The following is a 14531-nucleotide window of genomic DNA, read 5'->3' as shown; positions in this document are numbered from 1 at the left end:
AATGTATTGATTTATTCTGCCACCAACAGAATAATCTCCAAGCTATATTTCCCATGCCAATAGTAGGTATTATCATTTGAAAGGAAACACCATCATCATCTCCAGCAGCACTCCCCTCAAGATGATGTTACAAAGAGCTAATATTTATCCAGAAATTTCTATCTTTCAGGCATTGAGCTAAACACATTAAATATTTTTATTATTCATTATTTTTATTCCTTTCAATAGTAACTTCTCAATTTTTTATTAGGTTGAACTTTTTTTCCTACATTCATTGGCCATTTATGATTCATTGTTTATAAAACTGTTCTACTAATTTTCTTGGCCCATTTTCTCCAGGTATATTTGTCATTTAATTACTGATTGGCAAGCACTCATATAATAATAATATTAAACACTTATCTTTTGTTATCTTTTGTTGCAAACCCAATCTGTGATCTAACAAATACTTTTTTGTTTAGGATCATTTTTGATATAGAGTATTTTGTCATTTGGGGTTAGTCAAATCTATTATTTTATTTTATGGATTATCCCTTTCCATATATTCTTAGAAAGTACTCCCACACCATGACATCAGATAAATATTCATGTATTTTTCTTAAAATATTTCTTTGGCTTCAAATTCCACATTTAAATATTTTGTCAATTGGAATTTGTTAGTGCATGTTGTGATGTAAAGCTCTACTTTTTTCAAATGATCAGAAAATTGACCCAATTTGACTAACTGAATTCTTCTTTTCCCAACTGATTTGAAATGCCACATTTATCTTATATGAAATTTATATTTACATGGGCCTGCTTCTGCTCTCTTTGTACTGTTCCATTGATTTACCTGTCTAATCCTGCAATGAAACTAGACTGTTTAAAATATACACAAAGTTCCAAATGCATCACTGTGCATTAATTACCCTGGAGTAAATGCCCCCCTCATGCTCCTATTTTTTAAAAAATTATTCTCAGCAATGCTGGATGAGTTTTAAAATAATTTCACAAATCACTACTTCTTCCAAAATCCTACTGATATTTTGATTTGGTTTGCATTAAACTTCTAGATACATTTAGAGAGATTCACTAATTTTATACAGTTTTTATTTTTTAATTCAAGAACATGGTATAGTTTTCCACTTACTGTCCTTGTACCTTTTACATCACATTCCTACACATTTCTTGTGAACTTCATCCTAGGTATTTTCTGTTTCTGTTGCTACTGTAAATGGGGTTTTTAATGTAATTATATCACTGGGATGTAGAAAAACTACAACTTTTTATTTGTGTGTTTATTTTGACCAAGCTTTGTTTCCGAATTCACTTAACAGTGTAGTAATTTTTTGGTATATACACCTGGATTCTCCAAGTAAACAATCTCGTGACATGTAAATAACAATAAGTTTGCCATCTACTTTCACATAGTCAGAGCTCATATTTTTTATTCTTGTTTTATTCCATTGGCCAGAATTATAGAACCGTGTTATATACGGCAGGGATTGTGAGAATCCTTTCTTATTTAAATAGGAATGACTTTAGTTTTTCATTCTAATATGTGATACAGTTGCTGATTTGGAAGTGCAAGCCTCTTTCTTGATTAGGAGGCTCTTTCTTGATTTCTATCATACTAATTGGTATTAGGTTTTAGATTTGTTTCTTAGGAATGGGTGCTGAATTTTATCAGAAACAATTTCAATAGGAGATGTGTGCAAATTTTTTGCATATTAATATATGTAAATATATTCATAAATATTCTAATATTAAATTATCCTTGAATTCCTAATGGCAAAAATCTTGTGTAGTCAGATAACATTATCCTTTTATTGTGCTGCCAGATTTGGTTTTATCATACTTTATTATTTTCACATTTTCAAAAGTGAGTTTCCTTTTTTTGAACTATCCTTATCTGGTCTTGGTATGAACTGGGTAGTGTTTTGAGGGATTACTCTGCTCTCAAACCATTTATGTAAAAAAAGACAACTTACCCATAAAAATATTTTGTGTTTGCTAATTTGTTGGAAGTAAACTTTGATAATGTTTAAATATTTCTATCATTGCTTTCTATTATGCTACAAGTTCTATAGCCTTGGGTTGTTTTTTGTAATAAAGTTTTTTCTTAAAATCCATCCATTTCATAAATACATTCTCTTGTTGCAAAAATAATATTTAAGAAAGATTTGATTACTCCCAGATTTTTCATAACTTGCTTTATGTTTTTAAGAGCAAATTAATTTTTCCTCATTTTCTTGATAAATATATCAGAAAGTTATCTATAGTTTTACAGAAACATGTCTTACATTTATTTATTAACCCTGCTGTTTATTTATTTTTATCCCAAATGTTATTTATTTCACTTTGGTTAATTCAATATTTAAAAGAGAAGGATTAGTAATGTTGACTGGTGGGTTTTTTGTATCCTTTGCTTAATTCTCTAAATCCATGATAGATAGATAGATAGATGATAGATAGATGATAGATAGATAAAGAGATAGAGAAATATACACATATATATACATACACATACACAGACAAATACATACATATATACCTCTATATATAAAGGTCATAACAGATATTTAGTATATCATATAATGATTAATGTGTTAAATGTTCAATATTTATTCAACCTATTACCTTCATTATTTCCTTTCTTTTGTACTTGTGATTCGTAGGTTCTTCTCTAATATCTTACAGTTAATACTTAGTTCCTTTACATTTACACTTTTAGATTTAATGATTAAAGTATATGAACTACAAATTTCCTAAGTTCAGGCTTTGATCCCATCCCCTGAGTTTTGCCTCTTAGTGGCCTCATTGGCTTGATTTCCTATTCCATTTACTGTCATTGTGATCCATGTCTACTAAAAAATATAGATAAACCAAAAAAGAAATTAAACCATCAGTAATCACATCACCAAATTTAACAGATAATTGATAAAAAAATTTTCCTATTTTAATTATTTTTCTAAATAATAGTAATGAATGGATGTTGTAAGTTCAATTTGTAAAAAATACATAAAATTAAAATTAGCAAATCATTAAATAATGAATAAGTTTTGACCACATAAAAAATCAAAATTTTTCTACATCAAATGATACCATAAATCAAGATTTTAAAATGACAGATTATGAAAAGTTTGCAACATATGCCAAAGAGCTTTCTTATATGATTAATAAGAAAATAATAGACACAGATTTAGAAAAATAAGCACAGAATCTAAGCAGACTACCAGTCAATATGCCTAATCCTATGCTTTTAAACATTGTCTTAATCAAAGCAAATTAAAAAAAAAAAAGCGATTGAAGATAATTCAGTGCAACCTGTTTATGCTCTTGGCCCATTTTTGTGTTAGTGTCATATTTTTGTAACTGATTAAAAATATTTATAGAGTAAGATTATTACTGCTATTGGATATTGTGAAAAAATTTTTCATGATTTGTCACTTACCTTTAAATTTGTTGAAATGCAGTTAATTTTTTAAAACATGATTTTTTTTAAAATACAGGTAGTCAAGTTTTATCAGTCTTAACCATATAAAATATTTATATACTTTTGCCCTATGGTTTAGCTCACTATTGTTTTTCACACAATTATTGGAGTTGAAGAACCCCCATAAGAATCCAGTGATTTCTTGAAAATGCTGTCTGTTCACTAATCCGTGTTGACACTAACATGGCAAGAGATATGGGTAAGTTTTTTACAAGAATTATGACTGTTCCTCAGCAATTATTTACTTAGAATTTTTTAACAAATTCTGCAATTTCTACAGCATGTATGATTAAGCATGCATCACCAATTTTTATCTTAAAACAATACATAATAGTATTCATGAGAATTATATATTCTTCTGGGGACAGTTTCCTTTACAAAATCTATTCACACCTCCCGAAACTCAGAGCTGAAACTCAAATTGCTCCGTGTTGTTCATTCAAGGGTTTGATCGCTGGATTCATTAAGCACAGTACCTGAGAAGTATGCAATTGCCAATTGTACATAAAATGAAACATATTAATACAGAAAATGTGCTAATATTTTATTAATATTTTTAGAAATGCTGCATTGGCACAGAGTATGTTATACCTGTCACAGCTAATACACTGTTTTTTTAATATATGCAGATCATTTTTAAACTGGGATCTTCTATTCAATTTCATTGATTTCACTTTGTGTTTCCGGAGATAACACCACACCATTGTGGTATTTGTCATTTAAGAACACAACATATAATATAATCCATTTACTTCCATCCCTGCCTACCCCTAGTACTCTTTATTCAAAATTTTGATTCTACGTTTCCATATTTATCTTTCCAGATAAACCATAAGGTTATTTTGTACATTTCAAAAAATGAACAAAGGAAAGAAAGGAGGGGAAAGAATAGAATTGTATCAGGGCTTTATTTGGCGATTGTGTTGATGTCGAAAGTAATTCAGAGGAGAGGTGGCCTATTTCCACTACTGGTTCTTGCCTTCCACGATGTTGTAAGGGGAACTGTTTTATCAACTCCCCCAGTAAACTGAAGAATACTTCCTCATAGAGGTCCTGTGTATTTCTTGTTCATTTTAATCCTCGTTTGTTACTTTTTGCTCATAGTGAACACAAAATTCAATTATATTTCCATCAGTTCGGTATACAGGAAATCTATTACTGCCTCTCCTCCAGCAGTGAGAGGTGCCTTTTAAAACATAAAAGAGATCAGGACCTTCCCCTGCTCTCCACCCACAAGTGGTCTCACCCACCTCCCTGAATAAAAACCACAGCCCCCCCACTATGCCCCAGACCTCTCCACTTGACCTCCAAACTAGCAGCACCTGACCTTGATCTCATTTCCGGGGCCCTGCCCCCACCCCTCCTCCATATCCTGGACCCGCTCTGGGCTCCCAGCCTCCTTGTTACTCTGCAAACGCTCCTTGCTACTTTGTAAACTGTCCTTCCACCTGCTATTCCCTCGCTAGCACGCCCGTCCCCCAGGTATTCCCGGGACTACTGGAAGACCCCTCGTCCCTTAGAGAGGGCTCCCCTGCCCTCTTAGCAAGAGCAGTAAACCCCAGCCTCTCGATGATGTTCTTCCCCTCTTGGGTTTTTCTTTGTAGTCTCTGTCAACACCTGGCATGTAACACCAGGAGGTTTATCTGTGGCTGGCTGTCTCCCCAGCTGGCATTTAAGCTCCATGAGGACAGGGACTGTGCCGGCTCATTGCTGTATCTCCAGCGCCAGGCACAAAGGAAGTGCTCAACAAACATGTCTTAATCCAGTGATTAGTGCTCACAGTTTTTGAGTCAAGTCTCTTAGGTTTTCCAGGTAGATAATCATATCCTCTGCAAATTGTGATGTATACCTCTTCCTTTCCAGTATTTATTCTCATGTCATTTCCCCATCTAATTACATGGCCTAACAATTCCAGAATTATATTAGATAATAGCAGTGATTGAGCACATACGTATCTTGTTACCTACTTTAAAGATTTTTTTTAAGTATCTCAGCATGAAGCCTGGTGTTGCCTGACATTTGAGATAGATAGATTTGTTAATCGTGTTAAGGAAGGATACTTCTATATCTAGTTTACTGAGAGAATTTAGGAGTATTTTAAATTTTTTAAATGTTAAATAACAGCAGTGATAGCAGGCTCCCTTGTTCTAGTTACTAGTTTTATTGTAACTGCTTTGATTGCTTTGCCGGTAAGACCACTGCCAACAACTGTTTTTGATACATGTATTTATTTTCCTTGTGTTCTGTGAATACTCATTTCAAAGACATTCCTTGACAGTTTGAAAGAACTGGAGGGGGTTCCCGAGCCTACAATGGTTTGAGAGTGGTCCTTTAACAAATTTTTCCGTTTGTACCACAATTAATTGTCTATTTGGTTTTTCTTTTTTAATCATGATTGATCTTCCCTATAAAATTATCCATTCCATCCATGTTGTCAAAGTTACTATATCAGAATTTTACAAAGTGGCCTTTTATAAGTCTTTCAATTCTCTGTGTTTATGATTCCTTTCCTTTTCCTTATTAAGTTTGTGCTTTAGTAGTTTTTTCCTTATTTAGGCTTTCTAGACATTTATCTTGTTATTTTTTAATCTAGCTCTTAGTTTCATTTTATTCCTCAGTTGTTTTCCTGGCTTTTCCAATTCGAATTATCAAAAGTTTCATCTTCTATCATTATTATGCCCTTTTCCTTTTTCTTTGGGTTTAACTTGTTGCTTTTTTATCAACGTTTATACCTGAATCCTTAACTTATATTGCCTTTTTTTTCATATTTAAAAGGTAAAAGCTGAATTTTCCTCTCAGTATTGTAAAAACTATTTTATAATTGTAGTTTTGATTTTTATCTTCAGCCCAAGGGTCTTTGGTCACTTTCATTTCTCAAAATGGTTAGAATGGAGAGAAGGCAATTTTACCTTGCTCTCTGCTGCTATTCTTAAAACAAAGAATGTGGCCCCATTTGTGTGCCTTGAGAAGAAGGTGCACCCCCCCATGGGGGTCAAGGTGCTGATGTGGGTCCTGGAGCTCAGACTGCCCACTCGTTGGGGCCAAGGTTTGTGAACTGTGCACCAGGTTCCATCACCATGATGTGCTTTTGTTCATTTCTCCGGAATATTCCATTATAGAATTTAGCGCTTTGTAATTCCATGAATAACCATCCAAGGTAGCTACTCGGTTTTTTTTTTGTATTGCTACTTGCATCATTCTGGGACACTACTAAAACCATTTCTTTTAAAAAAACTTATGCAACAACCCTTGTAGAGTGCCAACTATGCCAAGCCCTTTCCAGAAATTGTCATTTAATCACCACTACAACCCTATTAGTTAGGTGTTATTATCTCCATTTTATGGATAAGAAAACAAGGTACAGAGAGGTTCAGTAGCATGCAGTAGGCTATGCAGAAATAAATGGCAGAAGCATTCTTTAGCCCAGGTTCCAGGGTCTGTGTTTTTGTTTTTAATTTTTTATTGAGATATAATTCACATAAACATAAAATTTTACCACTTTAAGTGTATAAAAGCCACTTTTAGCATATTTACTATGTTGTATAGTCATCGCCACTAATTCCAGAACCTTTCCACCACCACTACCCAAGTGCAGTGAGTCCCAATTCTCCCCTCCCCACTCCCTGGCAGACACTAATCGACTTCCTGTCTATAGATTTGCCTATTCTAGACATTTCGCATAAATGTCCTTTATGTGGTAGCACATATCAGAACTTCATTTTGTCTTAGGACTGAGTAATATTCCATTGTATAGACATACCATGTTTTGTTTATCCATCTTCTGATGGTGAACATTTGGGTTGTTTCCACTTTTTGCCTATTATGAAAAATGCTGCTTTGAATGTTCATGTACAATTTTTTTTGTCAGAACATATTTTCAATTCTCCTGGGTCTATGTCTAGGAGAGGAATTTCTGGGTCATATTGAGACTCTATGTTTAATCGTTCTGAGGCTGCACTTCATTGGCTCCCCCATTTTATGTTCCCACCAGCAGTGTATGAGGCAGAATCTATGATTTTAAGCTCTGTACTTTATTGCAACTCAGCATCTCACATGAATTTAGCTCAGATATCATGGCTGAGCCAGATATCATGGCTACTTTATTTCTGCTTGCATGTTTATGGGATCTCTCTACCCAAACTTTTACCTTCCCCCTGGGTCATTCTGAGGTGTGTCTCTTGAACATAGCACATGCAAAACTTGTGGTCTGAGGCCAAACATAGGAGTATTTATCTATTAAATTGCACCCTATATTTATTCCTAGAAGAGATACATTTACTCTTACTTCTGTCATATTTATTTTATGCTTTCTGTTTTAATGTTTTCTATTTTTTTCTCTTTTGCAATATATAAGATGTTATATTTTAATATATTTCTAATGGTGGCAATGTTTTAAATCTAAATAATGCCCTTAAACCTGTATTTCTCAATATATCTACTTCAGATTTTTTAACACTTTCTACTAAAGATAAAAGCTCTGCATTCTTACACCTTTATGTGATGGCTGCACCCTCAACACAACCATTCCCCAAGTGAGATTTTTTTACCCTGTTTATTCAGTTTATTATAGTTAATGTATAATTATATACAGTTTTTTCTTTCTATAATAAGAATATTTTGATATTGTTTTATAATATTAATTATCAGTACTATTTGGTTTGACTCAATGGTCAGTCCTTTTATAAAACAGCTTACTCTTTTGTACATCCTTATTTGATTCCTTTTTTGGTGAGCTAAATGCATTTTTGAGGGCTTTTCTATAAATTTTACAAAAAACAAACAAGTGAACAATTTTAGGGTCACATCTTTTTCCATCAAAATCCTTGACCTGTTTACTCAGGCATTCTGGATCTAATGTTGAAGAAATTCTGATGAAGCCTCAATTTTTAGCTTTCTTTGTGATTTGCTTTTCTGACCTGGATGTTTGCATGATTCATCCTCGAATTTCATTAATTTCACCACAGCATTGTTGCATGTATTCTCTATACAGGTAGCTCAGTCACTTTGCCAATTTACTTCTTCCTTTATTTCAGGATACTGTTGCATAATGCATTTTATTGTAGTTTTTCAGTTTATTTACTTACTTTAGAACCTCAGAACTTAGCTCACATATATATTCTCTTCTTCCTCATTCTCCCCCCTGTATTTTATAATTATATTAATGTTGGTTCTTCTGTTGGTTACCTTTAGAAATTAGAATGTAATAAAACTTCTGCATTCATCAATGTTTGATAGGGTGTCTTGGTTCCCCACTTTGTAATGTCAGGATGTTTGTGTCCTAACTCTTCCTTTTACAACTCTCTCATACATACACACAAGCGAACACACACACACCCCAATACCACCAAATCCTGCATTTGGTAAGCTACATTGTAACTTCTACATTTTTATGGTAGTTGATACTTAGATTTTGATCCTGCAATCAGAGTCTTCCATAATTTATCTTTAGGTTGACTCTAAAACATGAAAACATTATTCAGTCCTATCTCTATGTACCTATTCAGTGCTTGCCAAAGAATATGCTAGAATTCTATTTCCTTCTCCAAACATCCATGGTATGACCCAAACATTCTTAGTATAAAAGCCAAGTGGATTCTCCTTTCTATGCAACAATTGTTTAAAATAATGAAGCATTTTAGATTGTATTTTTGCACATGACAAAGTTTCATTTTGTTGTTTTTCCCCTGGTGTTAATAATTGTTTGGGTTTTTTTTGTTGTTGTTGTTGTTGTTGTTTTGAGGCACTTTCTGCTTTTGTCATATTTTATTTTTAGAAAACTGCAGTGACAGTTTCTATTTGGACATATCCTGATTTTTCACTCCCAGAGCCTTGTGTTCTAGCCAGTTGCTTACCAGGACAGCTGCACAACTGTCTTCCAGGGACTTCAGATCAGTGCCTTCCTAGTGAGACCCACCGATTCCTAGAGCTATGTTTTCCTCTTCGTGCTTTAGTCCCTCATATTCCTAAAGAACAGATCCGAGAACTTTTTATTTTTAATAAAATGAAAGGATACTTAGACATTACGAAAAAAGGAAACAGGCTAATTTTCGTCATAAACGTAGTTTCAAAAATGTGTCAGAAGCTTTAGAAAAATGAATCCAGTGGTAGACAAAAAAATGTAGTACATCATGACTGTGATGGTTAGGTTCATATGTCAACTTGGCCAGGTGATGGTACCCAGCTGTCTGGTCAAGTAAGCACTGGCCTAACCATTGCTGCGAGGACATTTGTGGCTGGTTAATAAACCAACAGGATGGTTTAATAAATCATCAGTCAACTGGCTGCAGCTATGACTGATGATGTCAATGAAGGGCGTGTCTTCCACAATGAGAGAATGCAGTTGGCTGGATTTAATCCAATCAGTCAGTTGAAGACTTTTAAGTGAGACAGATAGAGGACCTTCACTTCTTCTTCGGGCTGCCCAGTGAAGCATTTCCTGAGGAGTTCATCGAAGTTGCCAGTTCGTTTCCTGAGGAGTTCATCGAACACGTTCATCGAAGATCCTAGTTTGTTTCCTGAGGAATTCATCGAACACATTCATCAAAGTTGCCAGTTCATTTCCTGAGTTCATCAGACATCTTCATTGGATTTGCCAGTTTGCTGACTGCCCTACAGAATTTGGACTCATACATACCCACAGTAGCATGAGTCACTTTTATAAATCTTATATTCATAGATATCTCTCATTGCTTCTGTTTCCCTAGAGAACCCTAACTAATACAATGACCAAGTGGGATCATCCCAGAAATGCAAGATTGCTTTAATTTTATAAAATCAATGTCTTTTCAAAATATTAACAAACTAAATAAGAAAAAACATAGAAGATCTCAGTAGATACAAAAAATGATAAGTTTCAATATCCATTTATGATAAAACAACAACAACAACAACAACAATAGCTCAGCAAACTAGGAACAGGAGGGAACATCTTTAACATGATAAAAGGCATGTATGAAAAACCTAAAGCCAACATCATACTTAATGGCCAAAGACTGAATGTTTTCTGCAAGATAAGGTAAAATACAAGGATGTTGTGCCAGTTTGAATGTCTTATGTACACCAAAATGCCATTATCTTTGATACAATTTTGTGTGGGCAGATGTATTAGTGTTGATTAGATTGTAATTCTTTGTTTGTTTCCATGGAGATGTGACCCACCCAACTGTAGGTGACAACTCTGATTAGGTAATTTCCACGGAGGTGTGGCCCTGCCCATTCAGCATGGGCCTTGATTAGTTTACTAGAGCACTATATAAGCTCAGACAGAAGGGGCAAGCTTGCTACAGCCAAGAGGGACACTTTGAAGAACACACAGGAGCTGAGAGAGAGTAGCGGCAGCTGTAGCTAAGACAGGCATTTTGAAGACAGCCGTTGGAAGCTGATGCAGACATTTTGGAGAATGCCGTTTTGAAGCACACCCTGGGAGCAAGCAGACACCAGCCACATGCCTTCCCAACTATCAGAGATTTTCCAGACGCCATTGGCCATCCTCCAGTGAAGGTACCCGATTGTCAATGCATTACCTTGGACACTTGATGGCCTTAAAGACTGTAACTGTGTAACCAAATAAACTCCCTTTTATAAAAGCCAATCCATTTCTGGTGTTTCACATTCTGGCAGCATTAGCAAACTGGAACTGGTGTACACTCTCATATTTATTTACTGTTCAGCCACACCAGTAAGATACAACAGAAAAATGAGAAAAAGTCATGCATGCTGAAAAAGAAGAAACATAACTGTCTTCATTTACAGATGACATGATCATCTATGTAGAAAATTCTATGGAATCTGTAAAAAAGATCCTGGGTCTAATATGTAAGTTTAGCAAAGTTACAATGTAAGTTCAATATATAAAAGTCAATTGAATTTCCATAGTCTTGCAATAAACCATTAGAAACTGAAATTCCAAGGAATATTTTTTATAATAGAACCAAAAATATGAAATACCGAGGGATAAATTGACCAAAATATATGCAAGACCTGTAAACTAAAACCTATAAAACATTATAATAAGAAATTAAATAAAATCTAAAGACATGGAAAGAGATTTCACATTCATGTATCAGAAGACTCAATGGTGTTAGGTGGTCAATTGTCCCCCTGATCAATATATATATAGGTTTAATGCAATGCTAATCAAAAACCCAGCAAGGTTTTTATAGAAATAAATAAAACTTTTCTAAAATGTATAGGAAAATTCAAATTATCTAGAATAGCCAAGACAGTTTTGAAAAAAAGAGTAGCAAAATTTGGCAACTTATATTACCAGATTTCAAGGTTTACTATAAAGCTAGAAGGAAGGGAATAGAGAGTTCAGATATAGATCTACAAAATTATGGTCAATAGATTTTTGATAAAGGTACAAAGGTAATCCAATGAAGAAAGGGTAGTCTGTTCAACATATGTGCTGGAAAAAATTAACGTACATACATACACAAACACACAAATGAAACTTGACCTTTATCTAGCACGATACAAACATTAACTCAGAGTGAATTAAAAACATAAATGTAAGAACTGAATCGGTATACTTCTGGAAGACAACATAGAGGAAAATCATTGTTAGGCAAAGTTTTCTTAAATAAGACACAGAAAGAACAACCTAGCAAAGAAAAAATGATAAATTGGATTTCATCATGATTAAAAATGTTTGTGCTTCAAAAGATAACCATTATAAAAATGAAAAAGAAAGGCAAAAAGGGGAGAAAATTTTTGCAAAACATATACCTGATAAAAGACTTGTATCCAGAATACATTAAAGAACCCACACAACTCAATAATAAAAAACAAACAACCCAACAATAAAAAGACAATAAAAGACTTGAATAGTCATTTGACAAAAGAAAATATACAGATGGCAAATAAACATGTGAACAGATGCTCAACATCATTAGTCACTAGGGAAATGCAAATTAAAACCATAAGGAGATACCATTACACATCTATTAGAATGGCTTTTAAAAACTGACAATACCAAGTGCAAGAAAGAATGTGAAACAACTAGAATTCTCATGCATTGCTGAAAGGGATGCAAAAATGCTGCAGCCACTTTGGAGGACAGTTTGGCAATATTTTTTTAAGTAAGACACACATTTATTACATGACCCAGCCATTCCATTCCCAGATGTTTACCCAAGAGAAATGAAAACATTCATTCACCCAATGACTAGTACACAAATATTCAGAGCAGCTTTATTCATAATATCCAAACACTGGAAACAACCCAAATGCCCCTCACCTGGTGAATGGTTAAACACATGTGGCACATCCATACAATGGAATACTACACAGCTTTAAAAAGGAGTAAATAAGATGGATGAATCTCAAAAGCATTATGCTAAGGGAAAGAAAACACAAAAGACTACATACTGTATGATTCTATTCATATGAAATTCTAGACAAGGAAAAGGAGTGAAGGGAAGAGGAGTGACTGCAAAAATAAAAAGAGCCAACGTTTGGGGGACATGGAAATTTTCTGTATCACGATGAGGTATATGTCAAAACTCATAAAATCATAAGATTAAATCTAGAAAAACTGATTGTATGTAAATTTATCTCAATAAAGCTGATTTTTTAAAAGGTGTGTAACATAAGTTTTCTGGGTTTTTGCCTTATAGTGCCTTCTCTTTGGAGTGATAGCAAACTGATATCAAATTCTAGGTGAAATTGTTTTTTCTCCTCTTTTCCTCAAGCCATTTTACTGAGATATATTCACATACCATACAATGCATCCAAAGTGTACAATCAATGGCTTTTAGTATAATTACAGAGTTGTGCATTCATCGCTACAATTTTAGAACATTTTCATTATTCCAAGAAGAAAAAACCTGTACCCCTTAGCAGTCACCACTCAATCCCTCTATCCTTCCCTAGCCCTGTATAATGACTAATCTACATTGTTTATTTCTATACATTGTCTATATATATTTATTTATACTTATATTTTATATAAATGGAATCATACAATAAGTAGTGCTTTTTGTCTCTTTTCTTTCACTTAGCATAAAGCTGTTTTTAATTATTGTTTTTTTATTAAAGAGGTTGTAGGTTTACAGAAAAGTCATAAAAAATACAATGTTGCCATATAGCCCCCTATTGTTGATACTTTGCGCTAGTGTAGTACTTTTTGTTACAACTGATGGAGATTCTTCTCCTCTAAATGTTGAAAGCTTTGTCTTCTAAACTCTAGAGTTGCTTATGAAAATCCAAATAATGGTCTTTTTTCCTCTTACTTGAATTTTTATGGTAATTATATTAACAAACCTCTATAGAGAATTTACAGTTTTCTACGTTCTTTTCTATATACCCTAACCTTGGTGCTCATCAAAACCGCTCCTGCTAGTGGGATCTACCATCACAGCTCCTGCATTCATCACCATTACTTAGGGGATGAAATATTTTAAATGTTCAATGAGCATTTTAAAGAATGTGCATATTCTTCACAAGTTCTACACATGTGTTAAGTAAATCAAGGATAATTTTTTATTAACAAAGATGAATCATATAATCACTTTTTCTTTATTCTTAAGTATTATGCTTCTTTATTTGTTAAAGACAGTAAATGTTTTATTTAAATCTTTCACTATAATTTTGGGTTTTCAATAACAAGTTCTAAACATCATCTTATCTATTTAGCTATGTTATTTGGGTCATAAAAGTTCATGACTACTCTAGCTTCTCAATAAAGTGGACCTTTCCTTAAGGTGTGATAAGTATGCTCTGTTTAGTTATTTTTTCTTACATTTTACTTTTTCTGATAATAATATTGTCAATGCAGTTTTTTTTGTTTTGTTTCATTTTGTTTTGTTTTTGGTTTATATATACCTACTGTGTGTTAGATCTGACATTCAGAAGTAAACATAACAAACATGGTCTAAACCATTATGTTTTTATTTGTATCTTATTTACTCTAACTATTCAGATCCAAACCTATTTTGTTTTCTTTGTTTCTTTGTTTGTTAATTCCTCCAACCCTTACTTTTGGATTAAAGGGGAAAAATTAAAGATAAGTATCCGATACTCAATCATCATTAAAACAAAAATAACTCTTAGCAAA

The sequence above is a fragment of the Choloepus didactylus genome, chromosome 27, assembly GCF_015220235.1.
Source record: "Choloepus didactylus isolate mChoDid1 chromosome 27, mChoDid1.pri, whole genome shotgun sequence".
Classification (NCBI taxonomy): Eukaryota; Metazoa; Chordata; class Mammalia; order Pilosa; family Megalonychidae; genus Choloepus; species Choloepus didactylus.
The sequence above is the reverse complement of the archived record's forward strand: the minus strand, read 5'-3'. Positions refer to the sequence as shown.